The sequence below is a fragment of the Nerophis lumbriciformis genome, linkage group LG25 (assembly GCF_033978685.3).
Source record: "Nerophis lumbriciformis linkage group LG25, RoL_Nlum_v2.1, whole genome shotgun sequence".
Lineage (NCBI taxonomy): Eukaryota > Metazoa > Chordata > Actinopteri > Syngnathiformes > Syngnathidae > Nerophis > Nerophis lumbriciformis.
In genome coordinates, this window is record NC_084572.2 from 22,313,986 (window position 1) to 22,340,755 (window position 26,770).

The window sequence follows — 26,770 nt, forward strand, 5'->3', positions numbered from 1 at the left end:
AAATGAATGTTTTATCCAGACGCATACATTTGTCCAAATGTGGCCAAGTAGAAGCATTGTGGGTTTCCTGGACGTCGTCTACATTGCTAAAAGAAACATCTAAACAGAATCCCTCTGCCGTCTTCCACTAGTTTTTTAATATATGAATCGCTCTTCTCTCCTACGACTCTCTTGCCGTCATTTGGGATGTCTGTTGTGATTTCCCTTCCTGGTTCCATGACCCGCCCTATCTTGCCTCTGATTGGCCTGTCCCTAATGTTTTGCCATAATCTCTACCAATCGTGACTCATCATAGTAAACAACCAACCAATCATGGATGTTCTTATACGTGCAAGCACGTCTTGGAAGGAGGAAGGGGAGGGGTTTAGTAGCCCATGGAAGGGGAGCGGGGGAGAACAAGGAACACAACAAATAAGCGGCGTGAAATAAATTATATCAGTATTACGATATTTTCTTAATTCATATATTGTTTAAAAATATATCGATATATCTTACAAACTCGATATATCGCCCAGCCCTAATAACAAGTTAAATGTCTTAATATGTAGTCATTTCCATGATATTAATTTCCCCTCGGGGATTAATAAAGTATTTCTGATTCTGATATTATTTTATAACACAAGAGATTTGGCCCACTTACATAAAAAAAACAACTTAATGAGCTATGTACTAGTCAGTGTTGGGACTAACGCGTTACATAGTAACGCGTTACTGTAACGCCGTTAATTTCGGCGGTAACTAGTAATCTAACGCGTTATTTTTTATATTCAGTAACTCAGTTACCATTACTACATGATGCGTTACTGCGTTATTTTACGTTACTTTTTATGTAGTATAAAGTGTGTTTTATCGGAGCGCTGCTCTGTCATCGTTCTGATTCTTCTTGTGTCACAAGCCGGAGAAGAGAGACGTGCGCTGTGTGTGTGAGTGTGGAGGAAGGAGAGGGAGGGAAGGGGAGGGAAGGGGAGGGGGGCGTGTCTGATCATGGCGGAGCCAGAAGTCGAGTTTGCTAACATGGAGATATTTTCACTACTTTTCTTTTGTCGAGCACAAAGAAAAGAACATTTTAGTTAAATATAAATTGTGCTTTGGATCAAAGATCCCATCTACTGCCCAAAACAGCAATTCAAATCTGCTGAAACAAGCTACATAAGCAACATGCTTCGACGAAGCTAGTAAAGAGAGACAGAGACTCTGATGCCACTTCACCTCCACCATTTAAGGATTAACTTTGCCTCTTCTCATCATTCACCGCTGAAGGTACACACTCTGTCAATCAATGTTCCCTCTAATTGTTCATGTGTGTGAGCAAACGCAAAAACTCCCTGAGCATGAGTGGAGCCCATGTGAGCAACATCACACGTGCACACTGTGGCTACACCAGCAGCACACCTGTCCCAAACCTCACTAAATAACAAGTTCAATCTCCATCCATCCATCCATCCATTTTTACTACCGCTTGTCTCTTTCGAGGTCGCAGGAGCCTATCTCAGCTGCATTCGGGCGGAAGGCAGGGTACACCCTGGACAAGTCCCCCCCTCATCACAGGGCCAACACAGATACACAGACAACATTCTCTTATTATTATAATCAAATGACAGCAGTCATTTCCATTTCTAATATAAGTGTTTAGGCCCACTTACAATGACAATAACAAAAAATATTGTTTTTCATGAACTGTGTACTTGTATTGTTTGTCTGGGTGGAGGTCCTGCTTTGGAAATAGTTTGTACCCCTTTCATTTAGTTCCCATTAAAACATTCACATGTTGCACAATGAGATGTAAGCAGGGGATCATGTGTACATTCCTGCAACTTCCTGTTTGTAAAAAATATATTTTTATTAGTATTTATTTAATATACTAACAGCATTTAATAATTAATATTTATAAATTAAGATTCCTAATAAATGACACTAGAATAAGCACACATTTGATTGGTAAATCATAGTGTAACGACCTGGAATTACACTTTATGTGTGGTGTTGGAGTTGTCTGGCTTTTTGTGTGGCTGTAAACTCATCACTGGCTAAGTGCCATATGTGCAAGTGTTGGCACACGTGAGAAAGAGCGAGTGGCTGCTGTTGATATAACAAAGTAGCTTTTGGTCTGGTTTGTACTGCAGAAAATGACCACTTTTGCTAGATATCATTTTTTTTACTAATGTTTTGGTGATGTGTTTATGGCCGACAATAAAGAGTTTTGCTCAGTAAAGAAAATGCCTGGTTAGGCTTTGTGTATGTAGTGTGTGCCTTTCTTGGTTTACATCTATGCTGTTATTATGCTGTTTGTTACTTATGTACGTTATGTTGCAGCTATTTAAAATAGTTTTGTCAATTTGTTTTGGCCAGAAACAAATTGGCCTTTGTAACATATCTTTGTCTTTGTGTGTTGTATGTAGAGCACATTGCTTAGCAGAGTTCAGTGATGCAAATGCATGTCAAGTTGATCAACAGATTGTATTATTCTCCAGTGCAATAACAGTACTGAAATGAAGGCTAAAAGGGCATTAATGGGAGCTTTAAAAAAAAAAAAAGAAGAAAAAAAGAAGTAACTAAATAGTTACTTTTCACAGTAATGCATTACTTTTTGGTGTAAGTAACTGAGTTAGTAACTGAGTTACTTTTGAAATGAAGTAACTAGTAACTGTAACTAGTTACTGCTCTGCAGTAACTAACCCAACACTGGTACTAGTATTGTATGCCTAGTTGGAGGTTCCTGCTTTAGAAATAATTTATACCCCTCTCAGAGATTACATTGAGTTCCCTTTAAAACATGTTGCACAATGAGATGTAAGCATGGGTTAAAGTGTACATTCCTGTAACTTTCTATCTGTAAAATATATATTTTTATTAGCATTTCTGTAATCGAGTAACAGCATTTAATGATTAATATCCATAAATGAACCTTCTTAATTAGGGATGTCCGATAATGGCTTTTTGCCGATATCCGATATTCCGATATTGTCCAACTCTTTAATTACCGATACCGATATCAACCGATACCGATATCAACCGATATATACAGTCGTGGAATTAACACATTATTATGCCTAATTTGGACAACCAGGTATGGTGAAGATAAGGTACTTTTAAAAAAAATTAATAAAATAAAATAACATAAATAAATTAAAAACATTTTCTAGAATACAAAAGAAAGTAAAACAATATAAAAACAGTTACATAGAAACTAGTAATTAATGAGAATGAGTAAAATTAACTGTTAAAGGTTAGTACTATTAGTGGACCAGCAGCACGCACAATCATGTGTGCTTACGGACTGTATCCCTTGCAGACTGTATTGATATATATTGATATATAATGTAGGAACCAGAATATTAATAACAGAAAGAAACAACCCTTTTGTGTGAATGAGTGTAAATGGGGGAGGAAGGTTTTTTGGGTTGGTGCATTAATTGTAAGTGTATCTTGTGTTTTTTATGTTAATTTAATTTAAAAAAAATAAAAAAAATACAGATAATTTCCGATATTACATTTTAACGCATTTATCGGCCAATAATAAACGGCAGGCCGATATTATCTCAATTCTTAATACATGACAGCAGAAAAAGCACACATCTGATTGGGGAGTCATTGTGTAAAGACCTGGGATTTACACTTTGTGTGGTGTTGGAGTTGTCTGACTTTTTGTGTGGCATAAACGCATCAGTGGCTAAGTGCGTGTGCTGGCGCAAGTAAGAGAGTTCGAGCGGCTGCTGTTGATCCCAGGTAACACGCGAACGTTATGAGAACGTTAGGAGAACGTAGTGGCATTGTTATGGGAACGTTAGTTTGTAACGTTCAAAGAACGTTAGGTTGTGGAGTTCTTGCTTGGTTAGCAGAACGTTAGCAAAGAACGTTTGGCAAGAACGTTTAGGGAACTGTTTAGGAACATGCTATTTTCGTCTGTTTTTGCTCTATATTGTCAGGACTAACACTCAAACACAAAATTCAACAATAATTCTTTATTAGTGATAATTATAATACAATAGAAATGGAATGCAATGGTATTTACGTCTGTTTTTGTGCTATATTGTCAGGACTATAACAAACAGAAAATTCAACAATAATTCTTTATTAGTGATAATTATAATACAATAGAAATGGAATGCTGTGGTCTTGGTCGTGCGCGTAAGTGTACTCCTGCCCCTTCTTGTTGGTTCTCTTCCTGGAAGTAAATAATTATAGATATTCACAAATACAACAAAGACAGCACTGGAATGTAGATGAATTGAATTCAATTAAAACATGGCATAATTTACTCCTTGTTTACCTGCTCAATGCTCACTGGTCTCACTGGCGTTTGCTTGGTTCTTTTCCCTTTCCCTGTTTTCTTCTTCTTCACTTCCTGCAAGTATTTATAATTGCAAATTCAACACAGAACTGGGATCTTTATGAATTGAATTAAAACATTGGCATAATTACTTTATCATTTACCTGGTCACTCATCTCACTGTCCATTCCCTTTGTACACCTCCCTTTGCCCTTCTTCGCCGTCGCTTCCTGCAAGTGTTTATAATTGCAAATTCAACACAGAACTGGGATCTTCATGAATTGATTTAAAACATTGGCATAATTACTTTATCATTTACCTGGTCACTCATATCACTGTCCTATTCCTTTGTACACCTCCCTTTGCCCTTCTTCGCCGTCGCTTCCTGCAAGGGTTTCAATCAATCAATCAAGCAATGTTTATTTATATAGCCCTAAATCACAAGTGTCTCAAAGGGCTGCACAAGCCACAATGACATCCTCGGTACAAAGCCTACATAAGGGCAAGGGAAAACTCACCCCAGTGGGACGTCAATGTGAATGACTATGAGAAACCTTGGAGAGGACCGCATATGTGGGTAACCCCCCCCCCTCTAGGGGAGACCGAATGCAATGGATGTCGAGTGGGTCTGACATTATAGTAAGAGTCCAGTCCATAGTGGGGCCAGCAGGACACCATCCCGAGCGGAGACGGGTCAGCAGCGCAGAGATGTTCCCAGCCGATGCACAGGCGAGCGGTCCACCACGGGTCCCGACTCTGGACAGCCAGCACTTCATCCATGGCCACCGGACCTGTGCCCCCCCCCCCCCCCCTCCACAAGGAAGAGGGGAGCAGAGGAGAAAAAAGAAACGGCAGATCAACTGGTCTAAAAGGGGGGTCTATTTAAAGGCTAGAGTATACAAATGAGTTTTAAGATGGGACTTAAATGCTTCTACTGAGGTAGCATCTCTAATTGTTACCGGGAGGGCATTCCATAGTACTGGAGCCTGAATAGAAAACGCTCTATAGCCCGCAGACTTTTTTTGGGCTCTGGGTATCAATAATAAGCCGGAGTTCTTTGAACGCAGATTTCTTGCCGGGACATATGTACAATACAATCGAGTGTTTATAATTGCAAATTCAACACAGAACTGGGATCTTCATGAATTGATTTAAAACATTGGCATAATTACTTTATCATTTACCTGGTCACTCATCTCACTGTCCATTTCCTTTGTACACCTCCCTTTGCCCTTCTTCGCCGTCGCTTCCTCTTAATTCCTCCTCTTCTCCTGCAAGTAGTTATAATTGCAAATTCAAAAGACATGCAGTGGAACTTCAATAAAATTGAATTCAAAATTGGGATATCTTATCATAATTCTCCGTACCTCAAACTTTGAACCTCCCTTTCAAAAAGTGGCCAGTTTCAGGACCTCTCCAAGCTCACAATCTACTTCAGCTGTGGTCGTCTGTTTGTGAACACCCCTGCATGCCTCTGGAATCACCAGCACAATTTAGAATTCCCTTTAGAATAAATACCGTAATAATAACAGCTAGATCGACCTTGTGAGCATACATGCAACATGTTCAAAGATGCAAACCTATTATTAACACTTACTTATTATTATTCTGTAAAAGGGCAAGTCCTCAAATGCCACTTTGCCTGTCTTTCCACGGAGACCAAGCTGCTCCAGGACTTTGTTTGTGGCAATTTTCCTCAGCATTGTCCTCACTGTGTCTGCCAAATTCTGCCCACCAAGAGCAGTAAGAGCTTTCATCTATACAAATAAATAAACAACAATATTGTACTTGATTAGAACATGTTTTTTGATAACTAAACAAAATAATTTTGCAATGGGGAATTAAAACTAATTACCAGCTGCTTTCTGAGCAGAAGATCAGTGTCGAGCTGTTCACTGAAGGTCTTAGCTGCTCAAGAGTCTCGAAAGGCTTCTCAATGAGATCTTGAACATCCACAGCTTCTGGCCCCACAGACTGTGCTGCCAGCCCTCTCAGCATGCGCATAATTTCTCCCTGGTTCTCAACTAGTTTTTGAACTTTCATGTTTAACTGGAAAACTGCAAAGACAACAAAAGTCAAAGAGGTAATTCGTATTACTGCCTGTTGTAACAGCCTGTTTAACACCACCTATCAACAGTTAAAAAGCCAACTAACGTTCACTTTCAAGGGCATTCCTGCTGCTTCTTGGAGTGGTCTGGTACTGACTCATACTGGCTGGAGTGGTTTGGTACTGGCTTGAGCTAGATGCATGATTCCTGTCTGGACTGAGCCTGTAAGTGCTGCTTCTCGCTGGGCTGTGAGGTCGGCCTGGATGCCTTGGAGTGGTGTAGTATTGGCTGGTACTGGCTGAAGTGGTCTGGTACTCGCTGGAGATTGGAAAGTTCAATGGTGGGAGCACTGGCAGTGGTGGTGCCTGGATGAGGATCTGTGATTTCTCTTTTCTGCACTTTTTTTGGCCGAATTTCCTCTTCGTCTAAACCAACAAAGACAATAAAATTTATGCACCACTAAGTAGTGTTTGAGTATTGTAAGTAAACAGTCTTTGAAAAGTGACTAACCGTCAGCATCAAACACATCTTCCTCATCGTTTCTATAACGTTCAGGGGTGATGTGGCTCCGTTTGGTTGATATTTCTTCTTCCTCTGGGCTCGAAAACAATGTCGGTATCCCGTCTTTCTTTGGCTTACGCCTAAACACACAGAATAACACTGTTACCTACGCACGTAAGCACACACACATACGTACGCACACACACATACGTACGCACACACAAACACGCACGCACGCACACACACACTGAACAAGTCTCATTACCTACACGTGTAGGCACACACACACACGCACGCACTGAACAAGTCTCATTACCGACACATGTAGGCACACACGCACTGAACAAGTCTCACACACGCACGCACGCACGCACTTAACAAGTCTCACACACGCACGCACGCACACACTGAACAAGTCTCATTACCTACACTTGTAGGCACACACACACACGCACGCACTGAACAAGTCTCATTACCGACACATGTAGGCACGCACGCACGCACTGAACAAGTCTCACACACGCACGCACGCACGCACGCACACACTGAACAAGTCTCATACAACAAAGAGCGGCCGTTTGGCGCCAATGTTAGCGATGTAATGTTACCTGTAATCTGAATTTAAAACTAAAGGACAACACAGGTAAACATATTCACATTCTTGGTACACACATTCATTAATTAAAGACCTAATTTCTACCGAAAAACAAGGAAAAGGTCGGTGGGACCGTCCGAGCAAGACAACAACAACATGTGGAACTTTTCTGTGAGGGGAGAAGGGAGGGGCTACACAACCCAGGAGAACTACAGGAGCTCAGGAGGGACAAAAAGATATCAAACCGCCCTCTCATAGACGAGCAGACAAGATAACTATTTGGAGATGAAATTCACAAACAAAATATAATAAATAACAAAGGTGTATTTTAACTCCGTTACATAGGGTAGAAATTGTTACACAAAAATATTTTGTGTGTCATAGGTTTTGATATGTTCTGAGAATGTTCTTAGAATGTTCTCATCTTGCATAACCAAACGAGAACCATACAGTAACGTTACGCTAACGTTAGGTGTTACCTGGGATATGACGGATGACAAAAAAGTTTTCGCCTGGTTATTACGGCAGAAAATGATCCGTTTTTCTAAATAGAGGTTTTTTACTCATGTTTTTGGTGTGGTTACCGCCAAATGTAAACAGTTTTGCTCAATAAAGTGATCGATGGAATTCCGGTCCTCCTTACAGCCTCCCGACAGACGTTACAACAATGGAACAGTGTTGATGAACATTTTTTGGTCTGTTGTGGCTGCTTGTTGTCACCTGTCACTCACAGTTGCATTGCAAAATCCTACAGAATGAATTATGTGTTTATTTTGTTTAGAGTTCAGATAGATTTGCTGTGCGCGGAGTACGCGTGAGCAGTGCGCAGTGGCGCAGGCGCGAACCTCAGAGCAGGGGTCCCCCACCTTTTGTGCACCCCGGACCGGCTTAGTAGGGATTATTTTCAGGGACCGGCTTTCCACTTGTGCCAGATAAATACAGCAAAAATAAGTGCATGAAAAGATAGATAGATAGATAGTACTTTATTGATTCCTTAAGGAGAGTTCCCTCAGGAAAATTAAAAGAAAAATACAACTCACTATAACGCTGAATTAGTGGGAGCCCTGGGCTTGTTTCTTTGCAATTATATGCAGATGGGAATCAGCCTTTGGCTACAATCTGTCACATTTATATTTGATATGTTCCTTAATGTGCATTGTTTCATGTCATAAAGTTATAACAAATATAAGAAATGGCAACTTCCTATGAGGAGTTTTATTGTACATCTATAAACAAGCTTATTAGTGTGTCTAGTGGGACAGGCAAAAGTTAAGCCAGAGAAAATGCAGTCGTTTATAAATTAGTGTCTGTGCGGCCCGGTAGCAAATGCGTCACGGACCAGTGGTTGGGGACCACTGCCTTAGAGGCAACAATAATTTTTTTTATTAATTACATGCTGTTAACGTTGACAGCCCTACTTTTAGCTAATGCTGTGCGAACATTAGCCCTGTCATAACATCACAAGTGATTGTAAAAGGTGCATATTTTGTGGTACATGCTGTAATAGTGTCTCTCTGTCTCTTACACACACACCCACACACACACACACCCACACACACACACACACACACACACACACTCACACACACACACACACACACACACACACACACACACACACATTCTTGTATTTGTCACCTTCTTGAGACCGCCGAAAAATGCCTACCTCTTTAGGATCACCCTTTCTAGATATTTAAAGATTTGTATTTACAACATTAATAATATATACATAGTATGCAAATATTAAAAAGGTAAGCTTTTAGTTAATTTATTGAATTTTGTGTTTGTAATTGGTTTTTAATCTTCATTATTTACTTCGTTATTACAGTATGTCTCTATATAATTTTTTTTATTTTTTATTTGTTTATTAATTTTGGCCAAAGGGGGCGCATTTCAATTTCTTATACACACTTATTTCATATGCTGACCAGAGGGGGAGCACTTTTAAAACCGACAGTCAATTTGAAAATTTCCTCCTTTTTGGGACCAGCCTAATTTTGATAGATTTCACCACCAGGGGTGCAAATGAGATCTATAATTTTTGTTTTTTGTAATGTGCTTAAGGCCGATGACAAACGAGTCACGGACCACCAATGGCCCCTGTGCCGCACTTTGGGCAACCCAGCTGTAGAAGCTAACTGTTAATAGTCACTATAGCCTAAGTACCGTAGTGTATTTGTTCATCGTATGGTCAGCACCGGAAGTCGTAAAATCAGCTGTTCACCTGGCGGGTTTTTTCGGGGATGAATAGGGAAGTCCTTCTTTAGCTGCCGTCTTGTTTTATCATATATTGCTGCCTTTGCACCGATTGTAGCTGAGATAGGCTCCAGCGCCCCCCGCGACCCCAAAAGGGAATAAGCGGTAGAAAATGGATGGAAGGATACTTTTGTATGCACATTAAATCAACAAAAAAATCCTGACTTTGGAGCAATGTTCACAGACTCTAGTATTTGGCTCTCTATTAGATGCAATGGTTTTTCCCTATTGGGACCATGATTTGGGTCCTAACTTGTTCACCGGTGCTCATATGGAAGGTACTTTTCTTTGTTGATGTCTCAAGAAGGGTAGAAATACAAGAACACACACACATGCACACCCACATTACTGCTATATAGTAAATTATTATTATTATGCATGTATTGAGATTGTGATTTAGGGCTGTATAAATAAACATTGATTGATTGATTGATAAATAGAGCAAAAGTTACTCAGCAGTTACTCAGTACTTGAGTCATTTTTTTCCACTGAATACTTACTTCTACTCAAGTATTTATTGGGGTAACTACTTTTTTCTTTTACTTTAGTCACATTACTCTAAAAGTTAGAGTAGTATGAATCAAGTAAAAACACCAAGGTTTTCTGGCTACTCTACCCACCTAATTATGTTTTTTAAAAATTGCTCGTAGGTAGGCCTGAGGACGAAATCTGTCAGTCAGGCTGTCCATCACTGCTGTCACGTGCACACGTGCAGTACAGCATGTTGACGTACATTCTGGTATTAATGGGTCTTGTTTGACAGTGTGGAATTTGACAGTGTTACTAATAACAGTACGTAATGCAAAAGCGGATTTCCCTTTTATTTTTTGAATTTTTTAATTTTTTTTTAAATGGAAAAAATATTTATGTTTTGGTGCAAGAAAAATAAGAGCTTAGTGATTCAATCCTTTTTGACAAGTTTCTATCCGTCCAAAAATGGGGTTAGAGTATCAGTGAGGAAAACAAACAAACAGAGCTTTATTGGTACTATCAGAGGCGTAAAAAAAAAGGAAGGGCGGCACTTGTTTTCCCGGCGTGTTGTCTTCCTAGGAATAGTCAATGTTTTATGGGTGTAGTTTTATAGTGTACTACACATATAATTATCTGATTACAGTAAGCTGGGCGAGCAGGAATTTCCGTCTTCTATTAATTGCTTGCAATATTCCCACAGGATACATTTCCATGAGTGCAAATTGCAGCCAAGTCGCCTTCTGTAACCCACGCAGGTTTCACAAGAATGTCTCATGCGCAATCAAAACAGCCGCCTGTCTTCACCTCGATGGACCGGAATGGTTTGTGCCGTCATTTCGCTGCTCTTTTCCACGGCAGATGTGTCTGATTACACTTGTGAGGGCGTCACATTGTTTGGCGTGACAGGAGGTTTTCTGCAGCCTTTGTTTCTATACAGAGTTTTGCATAACACAGCAAGACCGTGGGCCTGGTTTACTGACGGTTTGCGTGTACTAAAACACGTGCAAACCTGATAGCACACGCAAAGCTGATTTACTGAATGTGTGCAAAGTAGTATTGTCCCAATACCAATATTTTGGTACTGGTACCAAAATTATTCCGATACTTTTCGGTACTTTTTCTAAATTTAGGGGACCACAAAAAATTGCATTATTGGCTTTATTTTAACAAAAAATCTTACGGTACTTTAAACATATGTTTATTATTGCAAGTTTGTCCTTAAATAAAATAGTGAACATACAAGACAACTTGTCTTTTATTAGTAAGTAATAGAGATGCGCGGATAGGCAATTATTTCATCCGCAACCGCATCACAAAAGTCGTCAACCATCCGCATCCACCCGAACTAACATTTAATCAAAACCGCACCCGCCCGCACCCGCCCGTTGTTATATATCTAATATAGACGATGCAAGGCATTAGTGAGGTTATAAAGCTTTTGCCTGTTAAAGAAAGGAGACTGATCCAATGTAGCAGAGACATTCAATGCGTGCCACGCTGTCACGGCCCAGACGCACACTAGTGCGCAATCATCTGGGAGCCGCGCTGAGCGCACCGGCCTCCAAGCGCGCTCGCGCCACTCAAACTGCTGCAGGCAGCTGCGTTCTATCTTGTTTTAACATCCTGTGGCACTCTTCTGGGATCACGGCGGATGAAACTGCTCATGCTCAGGGTGTTTGTGGAGGTTCGGGGTTTTGCACAAATGTGATGCACCAGGTTAGATGTCCCGGTTTTGTGACTGTCGTAGACATAAACAGCGTCGCAGCTCTTGCAAATCACGTAGCCAGCATTACTATCATCCTGATTTACAACCTCATAAAAACGAGTCCACGCTGAACTTTTCTGGCCTTTTTTTCCCCTGGTCTTTAGTATTCCCTTTTTTAGTTTGTCGCGTACCACGTTTGCTGCCGGTGTAACTATGTATATATACAGGTAAAAGCCAGTAAATTAGAATATTTTGAAAAACTTGATTTATTTCAGTAATTGCATTCAAAAGGTGTAACTTGTACATTATATTTATTCATTGCACACGGACTGATGCATTCAAATATTTATTTCATTTAATTTTGATGATTTGAAGTGGCAACAAATGAAAATCCAAAATTCCGTGTGTCACAAAATTAGAATATTACTTAAGGCTAATACAAAAAAGGGATTTTTAGAAATGTTGGCCAACTGAAAAGTATGAAAATGAAAAATATGAGCATGTACAATACTCAATACTTGGTTGGAGCTCCTTTTGCCTCAATTACTGCGTTAATGCGGCGTGGCATGGAGTCGATGAGTTTCTGGCACTGCTCAGGTGTTATGAGAGCCCAGGTTGCTCTGATAGTGGCCTTCAACTCTTCTGCGTTTTTGGGTCTGGCATTCTGCATCTTCCTTTTCACAATACCCCACAGATTTTCTATGGGGCTAAGGTCAGGGGAGTAGGCGGGCCAATTTAGAACAGAAATACCATGGTCCGTAAACCAGGCACGGGTAGATTTTGCGCTGTGTGCAGGCGCCAAGTCCTGTTGGAACTTGAAATCTCCATCTCCATAGAGCAGGTCAGCAGCAGGAAGCATGAAGTGCTCTAAAACTTGCTGGTAGACGGCTGCGTTGACCCTGGATCTCAGGAAACAGAGTGGACCGACACCAGCAGATGACATGGCACCCCAAACCATCACCCAACCATGCAAATTTTGCATTTCCTTTGGAAATCGAGGTCCCAGAGTCTGGAGGAAGACAGGAGAGGCACAGGATCCACGTTGCCTGAAGTCTAGTGTAAAGTTTCCACCATCAGTGATGGTTTGGGGTGCCATGTCATCTGCTGGTGTCGGTCCACTCTGTTTCCTGAGATCCAGGGTCAACGCAGCCGTCTACCAGCAAGTTTTAGAGCACTTCATGCTTCCTGCTGCTGACCTGCTCTATGGAGATGGAGATTTCAAGTTCCAACAGGACTTGGCGCCTGCACACAGCGCAAAATCTACCTGTGCCTGGTTTACGGACCATGGTATTTCTGTTCTAAATTGGCCCGCCAACTCCCCTGACCTTAGCCCCATAGAAAATCTGTGGGGTATTGTGAAAAGGAAGATGCAGAATGCCAGACCCAAAAACGCAGAAGAGTTGAAGGCCACTATCAGAGCAACCTGGGCTCTCATAACACCTGAGCAGTGCCAGAAACTCATCGACTCCATGCCACGCCGCATTAACGCAGTAATTGAGGCAAAAGGAGCTCCAACCAAGTATTGAGTATTGTACATGCTCATATTTTTCATTTTCATACTTTTCAGTTGGCCAACATTTCTAAAAATCCCTTTTTTGTATTAGCCTTAAGTAATATTCTAATTTTGTGACACACGGAATTTTGGATTTTCATTTGTTGCCACTTCAAATCATCAAAATTAAATGAAATAAACATTTGAATGCATCAGTCTGTGTGCAATGAATAAATATAATGTACAAGTTACACCTTTTGAATGCAATTACTGAAATAAATCAAGTTTTTCAAAATATTCTAATTTACTGGCTTTTACCTGTATTTCCGAATTGGTTTAACTGCCACCCGCCTGAATCTATTTCAAATCAAATTTTTTAAAATTTCAACCGCCCGACCCGATCCGCGGATAAAATCTAATTTTTTTTTTATTTCAACCGCCCGACCCGCGGATAATCCGCGGACTCCGCGGTTGTGTCCGCAAACCGCGCATCTCTAGTAAGTAAGCAAACAAAGGCTCCTAATTTAGCTGCTGACGTATGTCTATTATTTTGTCAAAATTATTAAGGACAAGTGGTAGAAAATTAATTATTAATCTACTTGTTCATTTACTGTTAATATCTGCTTACTTTCTCTCTTAATGTGTTCTAGCTACACTTCTGGTAAAATGTAATAATAATAATAATGGATTAGATTTATGTAGCGCTTTTCTAGACACTCAAAGCGCTTCACAGAACAGTAAGTAATAATCACTTATTCTTCTGTTTGATACTTTACATTTGTTTTGGATGATACAAATTTGGGTATCAATCCGATACCAAGTAGTTACAGAATGGTGGACAATTGCAAGATAATATATACAGTAAGTACATAAAGACAACACTGTAGGAAGTCATCAATACCCAATTTTCATTCACATAAACATGAACCAAAAAAGCACTAAGGAAGATGGAAGTATAGTCATGGTGACTGGGAACAATTTAGGGAAATTACAGACATGACATTAAAGGAAGTGGATATAAATCAAGGTATTGAGCAACTCAATACAGATATAACAAAGTGCATAATGGAAGCAGTCAAACCGAGCACAGCAAGGAGTAGAATAGGGAAAAGAAGGAAGATAGTGCCGTGGTGGACACAAGCATGCACAGACACAATAAAAGAACGGAATAGAGCATTTAGAATATTAAGAAGAACACATCATTTTCAAGATATGATCCAGTATAAAAGGCACCAAGCTAAAGTAAGGTACATTATTAAAAAGACAAGAAACCACTAATGGAGAAAATGTTTTGAATCATTGTTGATTGGCAACACTAAATTGGCCCTAATGTGTGAATGTGAGTGTGAATGTTGTCTGTCTATCTGTGTTGGCCCTGCGATGAGGTGTCGACTTGTCCAGGGTGTACCCCGCCTTCCGCCCGATTGTAGCTGAGATAGGCTCCAGCGCCCCCCGCGACCCCAAAGGGAATAAGCGGTAGAAAATGGATGGATGGATAAATAGAACTACTCCTTTAGGCCAAGTGTGGGGAATGATGAAGAAAATGTCAGGGATCAGAAGGGAACATAAAACTCATGTGATGAAAGATAGGATACAGTGGGTGATAGAAAATAAAAACAAAAAGCAGGTCTATTAGCAAAAATATTTGTTAAAGTGCACAGCGATGATAATTTGAGAAATAAAGAAAAGAGAGAAGAAACAATTAATTTAAATGTTGGGGAAATGACTGAAGGTAACAATAATGGCTTTAGAAACACTATAGATATGACATTTTCTTTGAATAAAATGGTTCGAATATTGAAAAAGGTTAAAAATACGACACCAGGAAAAGACCGGAGGAGTTACCGGATGATCAAAAACGTTGGTAACATTGGCAAAGAAGTGGTTTTGAAATTATATAATAGGATATACAAAGAAGAAAAATTACCAGCTGTGTGGAAAGAAACTGTAATAATTCCAATATGCAAACCAGGAAAATGCAGGTAATAATAGGCAATGTTCCCTTAAATTTTTCATGTGTGTGAGCAAACGCAAAAACTCCCTGAGCATTCAGTGGTGCCCATGTGAGCAACGTCACACCTGTCCTAAATAACAAGTTCAATCTCCATCCATCCATCCATTTACTACCGCTTGTCCCTTTAGGGGTCGCGGGGGGTGCTGAAGCCTACCTCAGCTGCATTTGGGCAGAAGGCGGCGTACACCCTGGACAAGTCCCCACCTCATTGCAGGGCCAACATAGATAGACAGACAACATTCTCTTATTATTATAATCAAATGACAGCAGTCATTTCCATGAGGTTATTTTCGAATATAAGTGTTTAGGCCCACTTACAATGACAATAACAAAAAATATTGTTTTTCATGAACTGTGTACTTGTATTGTTTGTCTGGGTGGAGGTCCTGCTTTGGAAATAATTTTTACCCCTTTCAGACATTGCATTTAGTTCCCATTGAAACATTCACATGTTGCACAATGAGATGTAAGCAGGGGAACATGTGTACATTCCTGCAACTTCCTGTTTGTAAAAAAATATATTTGTATTAGTATTTATTTAATATACTAACAGCATTTCATGATTAATATTTGTAAATTAAGATTCTTAATAAATGACACTAGAATAAGCACACATTTGATTGGTAAATCATAGTGTAACGACCTGGAATGACACTTTATGTATGGTGTTGGAGTTGTCCAACTTTTTGTGTGGCTGTAAACGCATCACTGGCTAAGTGCCATATGTGCATGTGTTGGCGCAAGTGAGAAAGAACGAGCGGCTGCTGTTGATATAACAAAGTTGCTTTTGGTCTGGTTTGTACTGCAGAAAATGACCTGTTTTGCTAGATATCATTTTTTTTACTAATGTTTTGGTGATGTGTTTATGGCCGAAAATAAAGAGTTTCGCTCAGTGAAGTGATCGAGGGAATTCATGTCCTCAAAGCGTCTCGACAGACGTTAGAATATTTGAACAATGATGATGAAAACTGTTTTCTCTGTCGTGTCCGTGTGTCGAAAATTGTTATGCGCTTATTTTTTTATTTAATTTTGTGCGTGGCATAGATTTGCCGTGCGCAGAGAACGTTTGAGCAGTGCGCAATTGCACAGGCGCGCACCTTAGAGGGAACGTTGATTATAGGGTAGGGTTCCATCTCGGTCCGCACTCCATATCAGAAGATGGCGATAATGCACACCAGAAGGTTGCTTGCCAACCGCCATTAAACCAAAATAGAAGAAATAGAAGCCTTCCCATTTAGATGAGCATGACGAGAGATAGATACTGACTGGCTCCGAGGAGGGCAGCTCCAGTTTTACGTCTGCCGCGAGACGATTGTGGACCCCAGTACACAGAGATGGCAGGCAAGTAGAAAAAGAAGCCCTCCTTTATTAAGGAAAACCCAGGTAGAACAAAAAACAAACATGGGCAGTTGGGAAGTGCACAAAGAGCCAATAGATGTATGAAGTGTAACGTAAGCGAAGTAAAAATGATCGCCAATGAACCTGATTGGCAACTAGGGACAGGTGAGGAAGCCGGTGCTCAACACAGGAGAAGTAGAGGCAAACAGGAAATGGAAACAGAAATAAGAACGCTGGACAGGAAATAAAAAACGAAATACCAGAAACTAATTATAATTAAGATCATTACATATTTGCCTTCGAAGCCTGTATGTACACTGTATTATGACAATACTGTAAATAATGTACTATACAAAGCTTAATGGTTGCATTGTTATACTTTAAAAATGATTGATTCAGCATTTCTACATTAAATGTAGGTATTGCCAATGGTTTGTTACATGGTTTAGAAAGAGTAGGTAAAAAATAATATTTAATAGCCTCTCTGGATATTTATACATTCACTTACACATACAGTTAAGACATGCACTAATGGTTATATTTTAAAACTGCGTTTATAAACTGCATACTAATGGATATTTGTCGGAAATATGCCTTGTAAATGATGAATTCAGTATTTACTAATGCTTTATTAATGCTCATAGTGTGTGCTTATTATAATGTGTTACCGGATTTAGTAATATTAAAAATGTTGATGTACTTGTAGTATTGACCATATACTGATGCTATACCTGGTATTATTACTGTCGATATTTGTATCGATCCGCTCACCTTTGTTTACATTCAAGAGCTCTAGCTTAGCGGTTGTCTATGCCTTTTTGTATCCTCCTATGGTATGTAGTGTAGCATTATTTAGCTATTCCTTGTCCTTCAGTGATATTAGACGTTTTTAAATCTCAACAATGTAGTGTATTTGCTGCCATTGAGGCGATGTTTAGGAATTTTAAGGCTGCACTGTGGAGGGACATCAGCCGCTAGATCAGATCAGATCAGATAGATCAGATCAGATCAGATAGGTCTTTATTGTCATTGCACAAGTACAACGAAACTTTGTTTTCAGCACAAACCCGTTCAAGATTAGACAAACAAATAGTGTAGAGGGTTACAGAACAGGAACGCTGATGGGTCGTCACAAAGCGCCCCGTAAAAGATGAGAAAAAGGTAAAACGTTGGGGAAAAAGATGAGTTAAAAAAATACAATCTAGACTGGGCTCCTAAGAGGGCCTAGTCTGGAGTGGGAAAAAACCTCCATGCAATGCACACATAAACACGTTACATTTAATCACGACAAACTCCCAACAGAGGGGCGGGGAGTTGGGGCCCTGGAAGGCGACCGCTGCTATGAAGCGCTGCCATCCGACCATCACCCCGAGGAGAAACAAGCGGTGGTGAAGGCGTGGGGTGGGGTAGGGGGGGTTTGTGCGTGTGTGCCCAATTGTCTTGGGGGTGATTAGACTGAGGCCGATCTGCAAAAGTTCGACTCCAGGTGTAGTTGAGGAGGGAGGGAGGTCAAAAGCGTCCTTCATTGAGGTGTCCTCGGGGGTGTTTTTCAGAACAGCCTGGTCCTGTTTCCACAGCGTCAAGGCCATTCGAGGGAGTCAAATCGTAGATTAGGATATTTTTTTTGCCGCGAATAGACAAAACAATGACTTGTCTGTTCTATTCGTCCATGCTGGGTGCTCTCAAATTCAATAAAATGTTCCTTTTCAGCAAGCTTCTCCATGATGTGATCCATCTTGCGATTCTGTTCAGAAATCGCCGCAGTCTGTGTTCCCACAGCCCTGCCCAAAACATCCATTGCGACGAACAGCCTTTGGGCTCCTTGAGTGGCTGCCATCGTCTTACGAATTTGACGATACACCAGAGCAATGCCCAGCCCAATCAGCAGGTGCCCCGCGATCACGGTTCCGAATAGGTAGATGTCTTCAACGTCCTCGATGGAAAGGACTGAGAGGCACATGATTCTCCATTTATCCCAGGAATCTCTCACGTACCCCGCAGCAATGGTTCCATCAGGGCAGCCAGGCTCCCCCGAACCTCTTTTCCTCGTCGAAAGGATTTTGTCAATTGCGTCGAGAGCCCAGCTGATCATATCCATGTCTGATGTTTAGATTTGAGGACAGCGCAAAGAAAGAGGCTTCAAAAAAGTTCAGACAAGACAAAAACAAAGAGAGCAAGCTGGGAGAAGATGGAGCGGAAAAAATGTGACCGCCCTCACCAGAGGCAAGACCGAAAGATGCGAGGGCAAGAGCAAGGGCGCCACATTCCGTTGAGGACTCCCTTGTTCGCTTGTCGCTGCCAAATTTGTGGCAGACAGCGAGAAAGTGTCATTGGTTAGAAATGTTTCCGATTCAATACATAAATGTCCAGAGCAAGGTTGTCCCGATACCAATATTTTGGTACTGGTACCAAAATGTATTTCGATACTTTTTAAAAGTAAAGGGAACCACAAAAAAATGTTGTTATTAGTTGTATTTTAACGTCAAATCTTACGATACATTAAACATGCATTTCTTATTGCAATCAAAGAACAATTTGTCGTTAAATAACATAGTGAACATAATAGACAGCTTCTCTTCTAGTAGTTAGCAAACATGTTAAAAAAGGCTCCTAATTTGGCTGCTGGCCTATGCAGTAACACTGTATTATTTTGTCAAAATGATGAGGGATAGAAAATTGATTATTAATCTACTTGTTGATTTACTGTTGATATCTGCTTATTTTTTGTTTTAAGATGTTGTATCTACACTTCTGTTAAAATGTAATTACCGCTTATTCTTCTTCACATAAGTTTTGGGTTATACTCCAAATTTTGATGTCAATCCAATACCAAGTAGTTACGGGGTCATACATTGGTCATATTTAAAGTCCTCCTGTGTCTAGGGACATATTTCCCGGGTTTATAAACAACAACAAAAATGACAAAAGATTTTGGTTTAACAACAAATATTAATGTAAACATTGTAGCAGTGACGTGCGGTGAGGTTCATGGCTGGTGAGGCACTGACTTCATCACAGTCAGATGTACAAACATATGAACCCTAAAGAGTATCTTATTCACCATTTGATTGGCAGCAGTTAACAGGTTATGTTTAAAAGCTCATACCAGCATTCTTCCCTGCTTGGCACTCAGCATCAAGGGTTGGAATTGAGGGTTAAATCACCAAAAATTATTCCCGGGCGCGGCGCCGCTGCCACCCACTGCTCCCCTCACCTCTCAGGGGGTGATCAAGGGATGGGTCAAATGCAGAGGACACATTTCATTACACCTAGTGTGTGTGTGACAATCATTGGTACTTTAACTTAACTTTAACTTTACACATACAAACTGTAGCACACAAAAAAGCACATTTAATAAAAAAAACGTTATTATGGTCTTACCTTTTTTTTTTATAAATGAAGTCCATTCGCCGCTGTTGTGCTGGATTAACGCAACCCCTGACGGGAGTGTTATATGGGTTGTACTTGTATAGCGCTTTTCTACCTTCAAGGTACTCAAAGCAACTAAAGCCCTCACTTAAACTTTCCACGTGCAAGATTGAATCTATTTAAAAAAGTGTAACCGAGGGTTTATAAATGTCGCCTATACTGTATGAAACTACAAAATAACAAACACGGAGGCTCCAGTTTACACGAGGACCACTTTATTTACCTTCTTTCAAAAACTTCCGCTCCACTCCGTGGCATCACTTACGCTCTTAGCGCCTTCAAAATAAGAGCTCAAGGCATATATTGTATAACAGCGCATAACAGGAACTTAACATCACAAAGAGGAAAGCCCATAAAAATAGGTTACAAAAGTTATTTAATAAGAAGCCAAAAAGTGCAAAAACAATAATGTTCGTGTTGGAGGAGTTGTGAATTAGGTACACCAGCAGTCTGCGGGTGTACCTAATGTTGTGGCCCTGCAGTCATTCACAACTCCTCCAACACGAACATTATTGTTCTTGCACTTTTTGGCTTCTTATGAAATAACTTTTTTAAATAGATTCAATCTTGCACGTGGAAAGTTTAAGTGTGGGCTTTAGTTGATATAACACTCCCGTCAGGGGTTGCAATCTACGGCGGGGGTGCAGGGGCGGGATAACTGGAGCCTCAGCCAGTGCGTCTTTTGCAGCCGTTTTATGATCGCTCAGCACAAGAAATACGTTACACACATACAGTTGTTGACAAAATACACTGTACAATATATACCTCAGTTAACTAATCTATGGAAATGTATAATATAGTTCATATAGCAATACGATCTCACTGCACAGCAGGCCAGCAGTTAGCCGAGTCCACAATCCATGTTGAGGCACTGAGTGACGTGCCTCAAATGGCTGCTGATCACCGCACCGTCTCTTCTCAGTATTTGAACGGCAAATGTGAAAATTCAGCGATTTTGAATAAAAATAATCTAAAACTGGTGAAGTTAAATGGAAAATAACTTTATAGTATAATCACTGGATACATATAACAATTTAATAAAATTTTTTTCTTTTTACATTTTTTTTCTTTCCATGATGGCAGGTGAGGCCCGGCCTCACCTGCCTCTAGTGACTGCACATCACTGCATTGTAGTATCCACTATATCCGGGCTCTTGTTCCCGGTATTGCTACAATCGATGTCTGTGGAGATCCACCCATGGCATTTGTTAGCTATTGTATCCTACGGTGTGTAGAGAAGCATGTTTAGCTATTCCTCGTCCTGCAGGGATGATACTTGTGAGAAACGTACTTTATTTGCCGCCGTGAAGGCATTGATTAGTGATTTAGAAGTAGCTAAAACACTGCGGATGGACGTTAGCCGCTAGCTAGTTAGCAATGTTTTAAATCACTTCTGTGTTCAGTGTTATAGCTTCACCTTTATTGTTAGTTTTTAAGCCAAAATGCGTCCATTTTCCTTTTTCTATCTACACAGTTTCTGCTTGTGAGTGTGTGTGTGTGTGTGCGTGTGCTTTGTCTAACATGCTTCTCTTCTCATAAAACAAGCAATGTCACGACGTGACGATGGTGCACCGTTATGTCCGAAGAGAAAAAAAAAAACCTGTTTGTCAGAGGCAGTATAGTACTATTTTTTTATTCATTCGTACCGCAGTACTTTATTAGTACCAGTACACCGTACAACCCTAGTCTAAGAGAAAACTAGTGGTCTTTTCAAATATTTGAGTACTGCGATTACAAAGGAAAAAGGTTTTACGCTGCTACAGAAGGGAAGAAGAAAGAGAGAGAGAGCGAGTGCGAGAACTCTTTCAGAATTTCATAACTTTTGGGGAATGAGAGGGGAAGGAGGAAACATCCTGTCTCTTGGGAGGGGGAAAGAGAAGAGTATGGGTGAATGCCAACTATCTGATTGTGAACAGGAATGTTTTGGTGAAGCAAGGCATGATTTAACAGCTGCTTTGCTCAAAAAGGTTCATTATGTCTCCTTATTCATATACTTTTCAAATGTTCTTGTAATCAGACAATATTTTCGGTATATTAGATGGATTTTTTTTTTTACCTGACATGTTTCGACTGTCATCTGCAGTCTTCTTCAGAAGCGTCACCTGCCCACTGTGACTTCTTGCCTATCAGCTGGTCTTGTAGGCGTGACCATCTAATATACAGAAAATATTGTCTGTTAACAAGAACATTTGAAAAGTTTGTGAGTTAACAACATCAATCATAAAATAAACCCATTTGGAGTCTAACCTTTTGGTCAAAACACATATACAACATCAATTAGTGACATTCCAACGTCACAGCTCTCTTTGTCCTCGGAGAAAGTGGGGTTTGGAGACATCCCCAATGGGCTCAAAACGTGTAGGCTATAAAGGTGTCTGAGACCAGCTCAGTGGCCTTGTGGTTAGAGTGTCCGCCCTGAGACTGGAAGGTCATGAGTTCAAACCCCGGCCGAGTCACACTGAAGACTATAAAAATGGGACCCATTACCTCCCTGGGGCGGTATAGCTCGGTTGGTAAGAGTGGCCATGCCAGCAACTTGAGGGCTCCAGGTTCGATCCTCGCTTCCACAATCCTATAGTTACTGCCGTTGTGTCCTTGGGCAAGCCACTTTACCCACCTGCTCCCAGTGCCACCCACACTGGTTTAAATGTAACTTAGATATTGGGTTTCACTATGTAAAAGTGCTTTGAGTCACTAGAGAAAAGCGCTATATAAATATAATTCACTTCACTGCTTGGCACTCCGCATCAAGGGTTGGAATTGGGGGTTAAAGCACCAAAAGGATTTCCGAGCGCGGCCACCGCTGGTGCTCACTGCTCCCCTCACCTACCAGGGGGTGAATATGGGCATGGGTCAAATGCAGAGGGTAATTTCACCACACAGAGTGTGTGTGTGACTATACTTTAACTTTTAACTTTATCTCTGACAAAACCCGACACAAACATTTAGGCTGAACTCGAAGTTGAGACATGCATTATCACGATACGACCATAGTATTAAAAGCTCTACCGTCGATCAAATTGATATCATTTCATCGTCACTATACCTTCTGAACAAAACTTCATATATAAAACCGGTCTTCCATTTTCACTTCCTTTAAATTTGTCCTACATACTGTTATCTGATCGGTCGTTCATGCACGGCTGAACGCAAAAATCATAAACTGCACTTCCTGTTCATCATCAGTGAACTTTGAGTGCAACATTTCTTCCACATCCTGAACGCTGGGGAACAAGCAATCAGCCTTTTGCATAAATCACGTGTTTGTTGACAGAATTGTCTATTATCTCTCACGTCTAATCCCCTTCTATCTCACTGTCCACTGGTTCCACTCTTAGCTGGCCTCACTTGATCCACCATCTTCTCAAGTGTGTGTGTGTGTGTGTGTGTGTGTGTGTGTGTGTGTGTGTGTGTGTGTGTGTGTGTGTGTGTGTGTGTGTGTGTGTGTGTGTGTGTGTGTGTGTGTGTGTTGTGTTTGTTCTTGTATTTCTACCCTTCTTGAGACATCAACAAGGAAAAGTACCTTCCATATGAGGACCGGTGAACAAGTTAGGACATAAATCATGGACCCAATATGGATAACAATTGCATCTAATAGAGAATGTCTCATTTGCACCCCTGGTGGTGACATCTATCAAAATTAGGGTGGTCCCAAAAAGGAGGGATTTTTCAAATTGACCGTGTGTCGGTTTTAAAGGTGCTCCCCTTCTGGCCAACATATGTAATAACAAGTGTGTGTAAGAAATTGAAATGCGCCCCCTTTGGCCAAAATTAATTAAAACAAATAAAATAAATATGTATATAGAGACATACTGTAATAACCTGAAGTAAATAATAAAGATTAAAAAACAATTACAAACAAAAAATGAACTAAAAGCTGTTTTTATCTCACAATGTGTCGACTTTTTTCTTATTAAATTGGGAACAATCTCTCGTATTCTTTCTGTTTCTGTAATATTGCAATATTTTCTCGTACAATTATTACTTTTTATGTAAAATGATTACCTTTCAATGCAAAATGGTGACATTTATCATATAAAATGTTATCACTTCTATCACAATATTGCCAATTGTTTTGTTGTTCTTGTAAAATAGTGACATTTTTTGAGTAAAATTATGACTTTTGTCATAATTTTGCCAAGTAAAATTCCAATTATTATAAAATTGCCAAAATGTTAGTTTTCTTATCAAATTTTACATTTTAAGTAGGGATGTCCGATAATGGCTTTTTTGCCGATATCCGATATCCCGATATTGTCCAACTCTTAATTACCGATACCGATATATACAGTCGTGGAATTAACACATTATTATGCCTAATTTGGACAACCAGGTATGGTGAAGATAAGGTCCTTTAAAAAAAATAAATAAATAAGATAAATAAATTAAATACATTTTCTTGAATAAAAAAGAAAGTAAATCAATATAAAAACAGTTACATAGAAACTAGTAATTAATGAAAATGAGTAAAATTATCTGTTAAAGGTTAGTACTATTAGTGGACCAGCAGCACGCACAATCATGTGTGCTTACGGACTGTATCCCTTGCAGACTGTATTGATATATATTGATATATATTGATATATAATGTAGGAACCAGAATATTAATAACAGAAAGAAACAACCCTTTATTATCGGACATCTCTAATTGTAAGCGTTTCTTGTAAAAGAATTGTGACCTTTTTCTTGGGAAATTCCAACTCATTTTTCACAACAAGCTTTTTTATATTTACATAGTTTGTATATATTATTATGTTGTAAATACAAATCTTTTATATATCTAGAAAGGGTGGTCCTAAAGAGGTAGGCATTTTTCGGAGGTCTCAAGAAGGTAACATATACTGTACATGTGTATGGGTGTGTGTGGGTGTACGCACGCGTGCGTGTTTGTTCTTTTATTTCTACCCTTCTTGAGACATCAACAAGGAAAAGTACCTTCCATATGAGGACCGGTGAACAAGTTAGGACATAAATCATGGTCCCAATACGGAAAACCATTTCATCTACCGTATTTCCTTGAATTTCCGACGGGTATATAATATGCGCATGCCTAGAATTACCGCCGGGTCAAACTCGTCACGTCACGAGTGACACTTCACCTTTCGAGGCATCATTTTCAAAATGGAGGAGGCTAATTTCAATACGTAATTTAAAATCGCATTTTGGGAAGAAGATAAAGAGCCATTCAGTAGGATTTAAGGTAAGTGCAATTCTTATTATTAATATTGTGTTAGTTTGTAGTGGTGGAGAGCTGACTTTTTGTTGTTGGAGTTGCGTCTTTCAAAGTGCTTTATTTTGATAAATATATTTCATAAAATTGTGAGCATTTTAAGCTTTTCTTGTAAAATTGTGACTGTTATTGAGTAAAATTCAAACTTTTATCATAATATTGCACAAATGTTCAGTTTTTCTTGTAAAATTTTGACTTGCCTTGAGTAAAATTGCGACTTTTATTATAATACTGTCAAAACTCTAAGGTTTTTCTTGTGAAATTGTGACCTTTTTCTTGTGAAATTCCAACAAATTTTTCACAACAAGCTTTTTTATATTTGCATAGTATGTATATATTATTAATGTTGTAAATACAAATCTTTATATATCTAGAAAGGGTGGCAGTTTTCGGAGGTCTCAAGAAGGTAAAAATACAAGAATGCGTGTCAGTGTCCGTGTGTGTCCGTGTGTGTGTGTGTGTGTGTGTGTGTGTGTGTGTGTGTGTGTTCTTGTTTTTCCACCATTCTTGAGACGTCAACAAGGAAAAGTACCTTCTACTGTATATGAGGACCGGTGTACAAGTTAGGAAATAAATCATGGTCCCAATACAGAAAATCATTGCATCTCATAGAATGTCTCATTTGCACCCCTGGTGATGAAAACTTGCAAAATTAGGGTGGTCCCAAAAAGGAGGGGTTTTTCAAATTGACTGTGTGTGGATTTTAAAAGTGACCCCACCCCCCTCTGGTCAACATATGAAATAACAAGTGTGTGTAAAAATTGTAAGTGCTCCCCCTCTGGCCAACATATGCAATAACACGTGTGTGTAAGAATTATTGGAATAAATCATACAGTGAAGTGAAGTGAATTACATTTATATAGCGCTTTTTCTCAAGTGACTCAAAGCGCTTTTACATAGTGAAACCCAATATCTAAGTTACAGTTAAACCAGTGTGGGTGGCACTGGGAGCAGGTGGGTAAAGTGTCTTGCCCAAGGACACAACGGCAGTGACTAGGATGGCGGAAGCGGGGATCGAACCTGCAACCCTCAAGTTGCTGGCACGGCTGCTCTACCAACCGAGCTATACCGCCCCATATACAGGAACAAACAGGAAACCCAAAAGCATGCCAATAGCGCGGGTGGCAAAGCTAAGGTGGCTAGCGTGGGAGCTAACATACAAAAGCAGGAATCAAAAAAGTAATTGTCGTTAACTGTTGCTTGTAGCAAACCACAAAGCCAGGCAGTGTGTGGCGAGCAACGTGAATAAATAGCACTCTGATTAGTGCCTGGCAGCAGGTGAGCATCCCAGACATTAATCAGAGGCAGCTGCAATCAATCAGCACCCATGGTAACTGGAAATACAAACCCAGGTAGTCAAAACGACAAAAACAAGATTCGGGCAGCGGATCATAACAAAAATGTTAGTTTTCTTATAAAAT

At 40.0% G+C, this 26,770-nt stretch overlaps 1 protein-coding gene across 1 annotated transcript in view; it reads right to left on the reverse strand.

Moving 5' to 3' along the window:
* LOC133621678 (uncharacterized) overlaps nucleotides 1-26,770 on the reverse strand; it is a 185,448-nt gene that overhangs the window by 90,689 nt on the left and 67,989 nt on the right. The window contains exon 5 of the transcript XR_009817688.1: nucleotides 22,176-22,271. The gene's annotated coding sequence lies outside the window, so the exon portion shown is untranslated. The remainder of the gene's footprint in view (nucleotides 1-22,175; nucleotides 22,272-26,770) is intronic.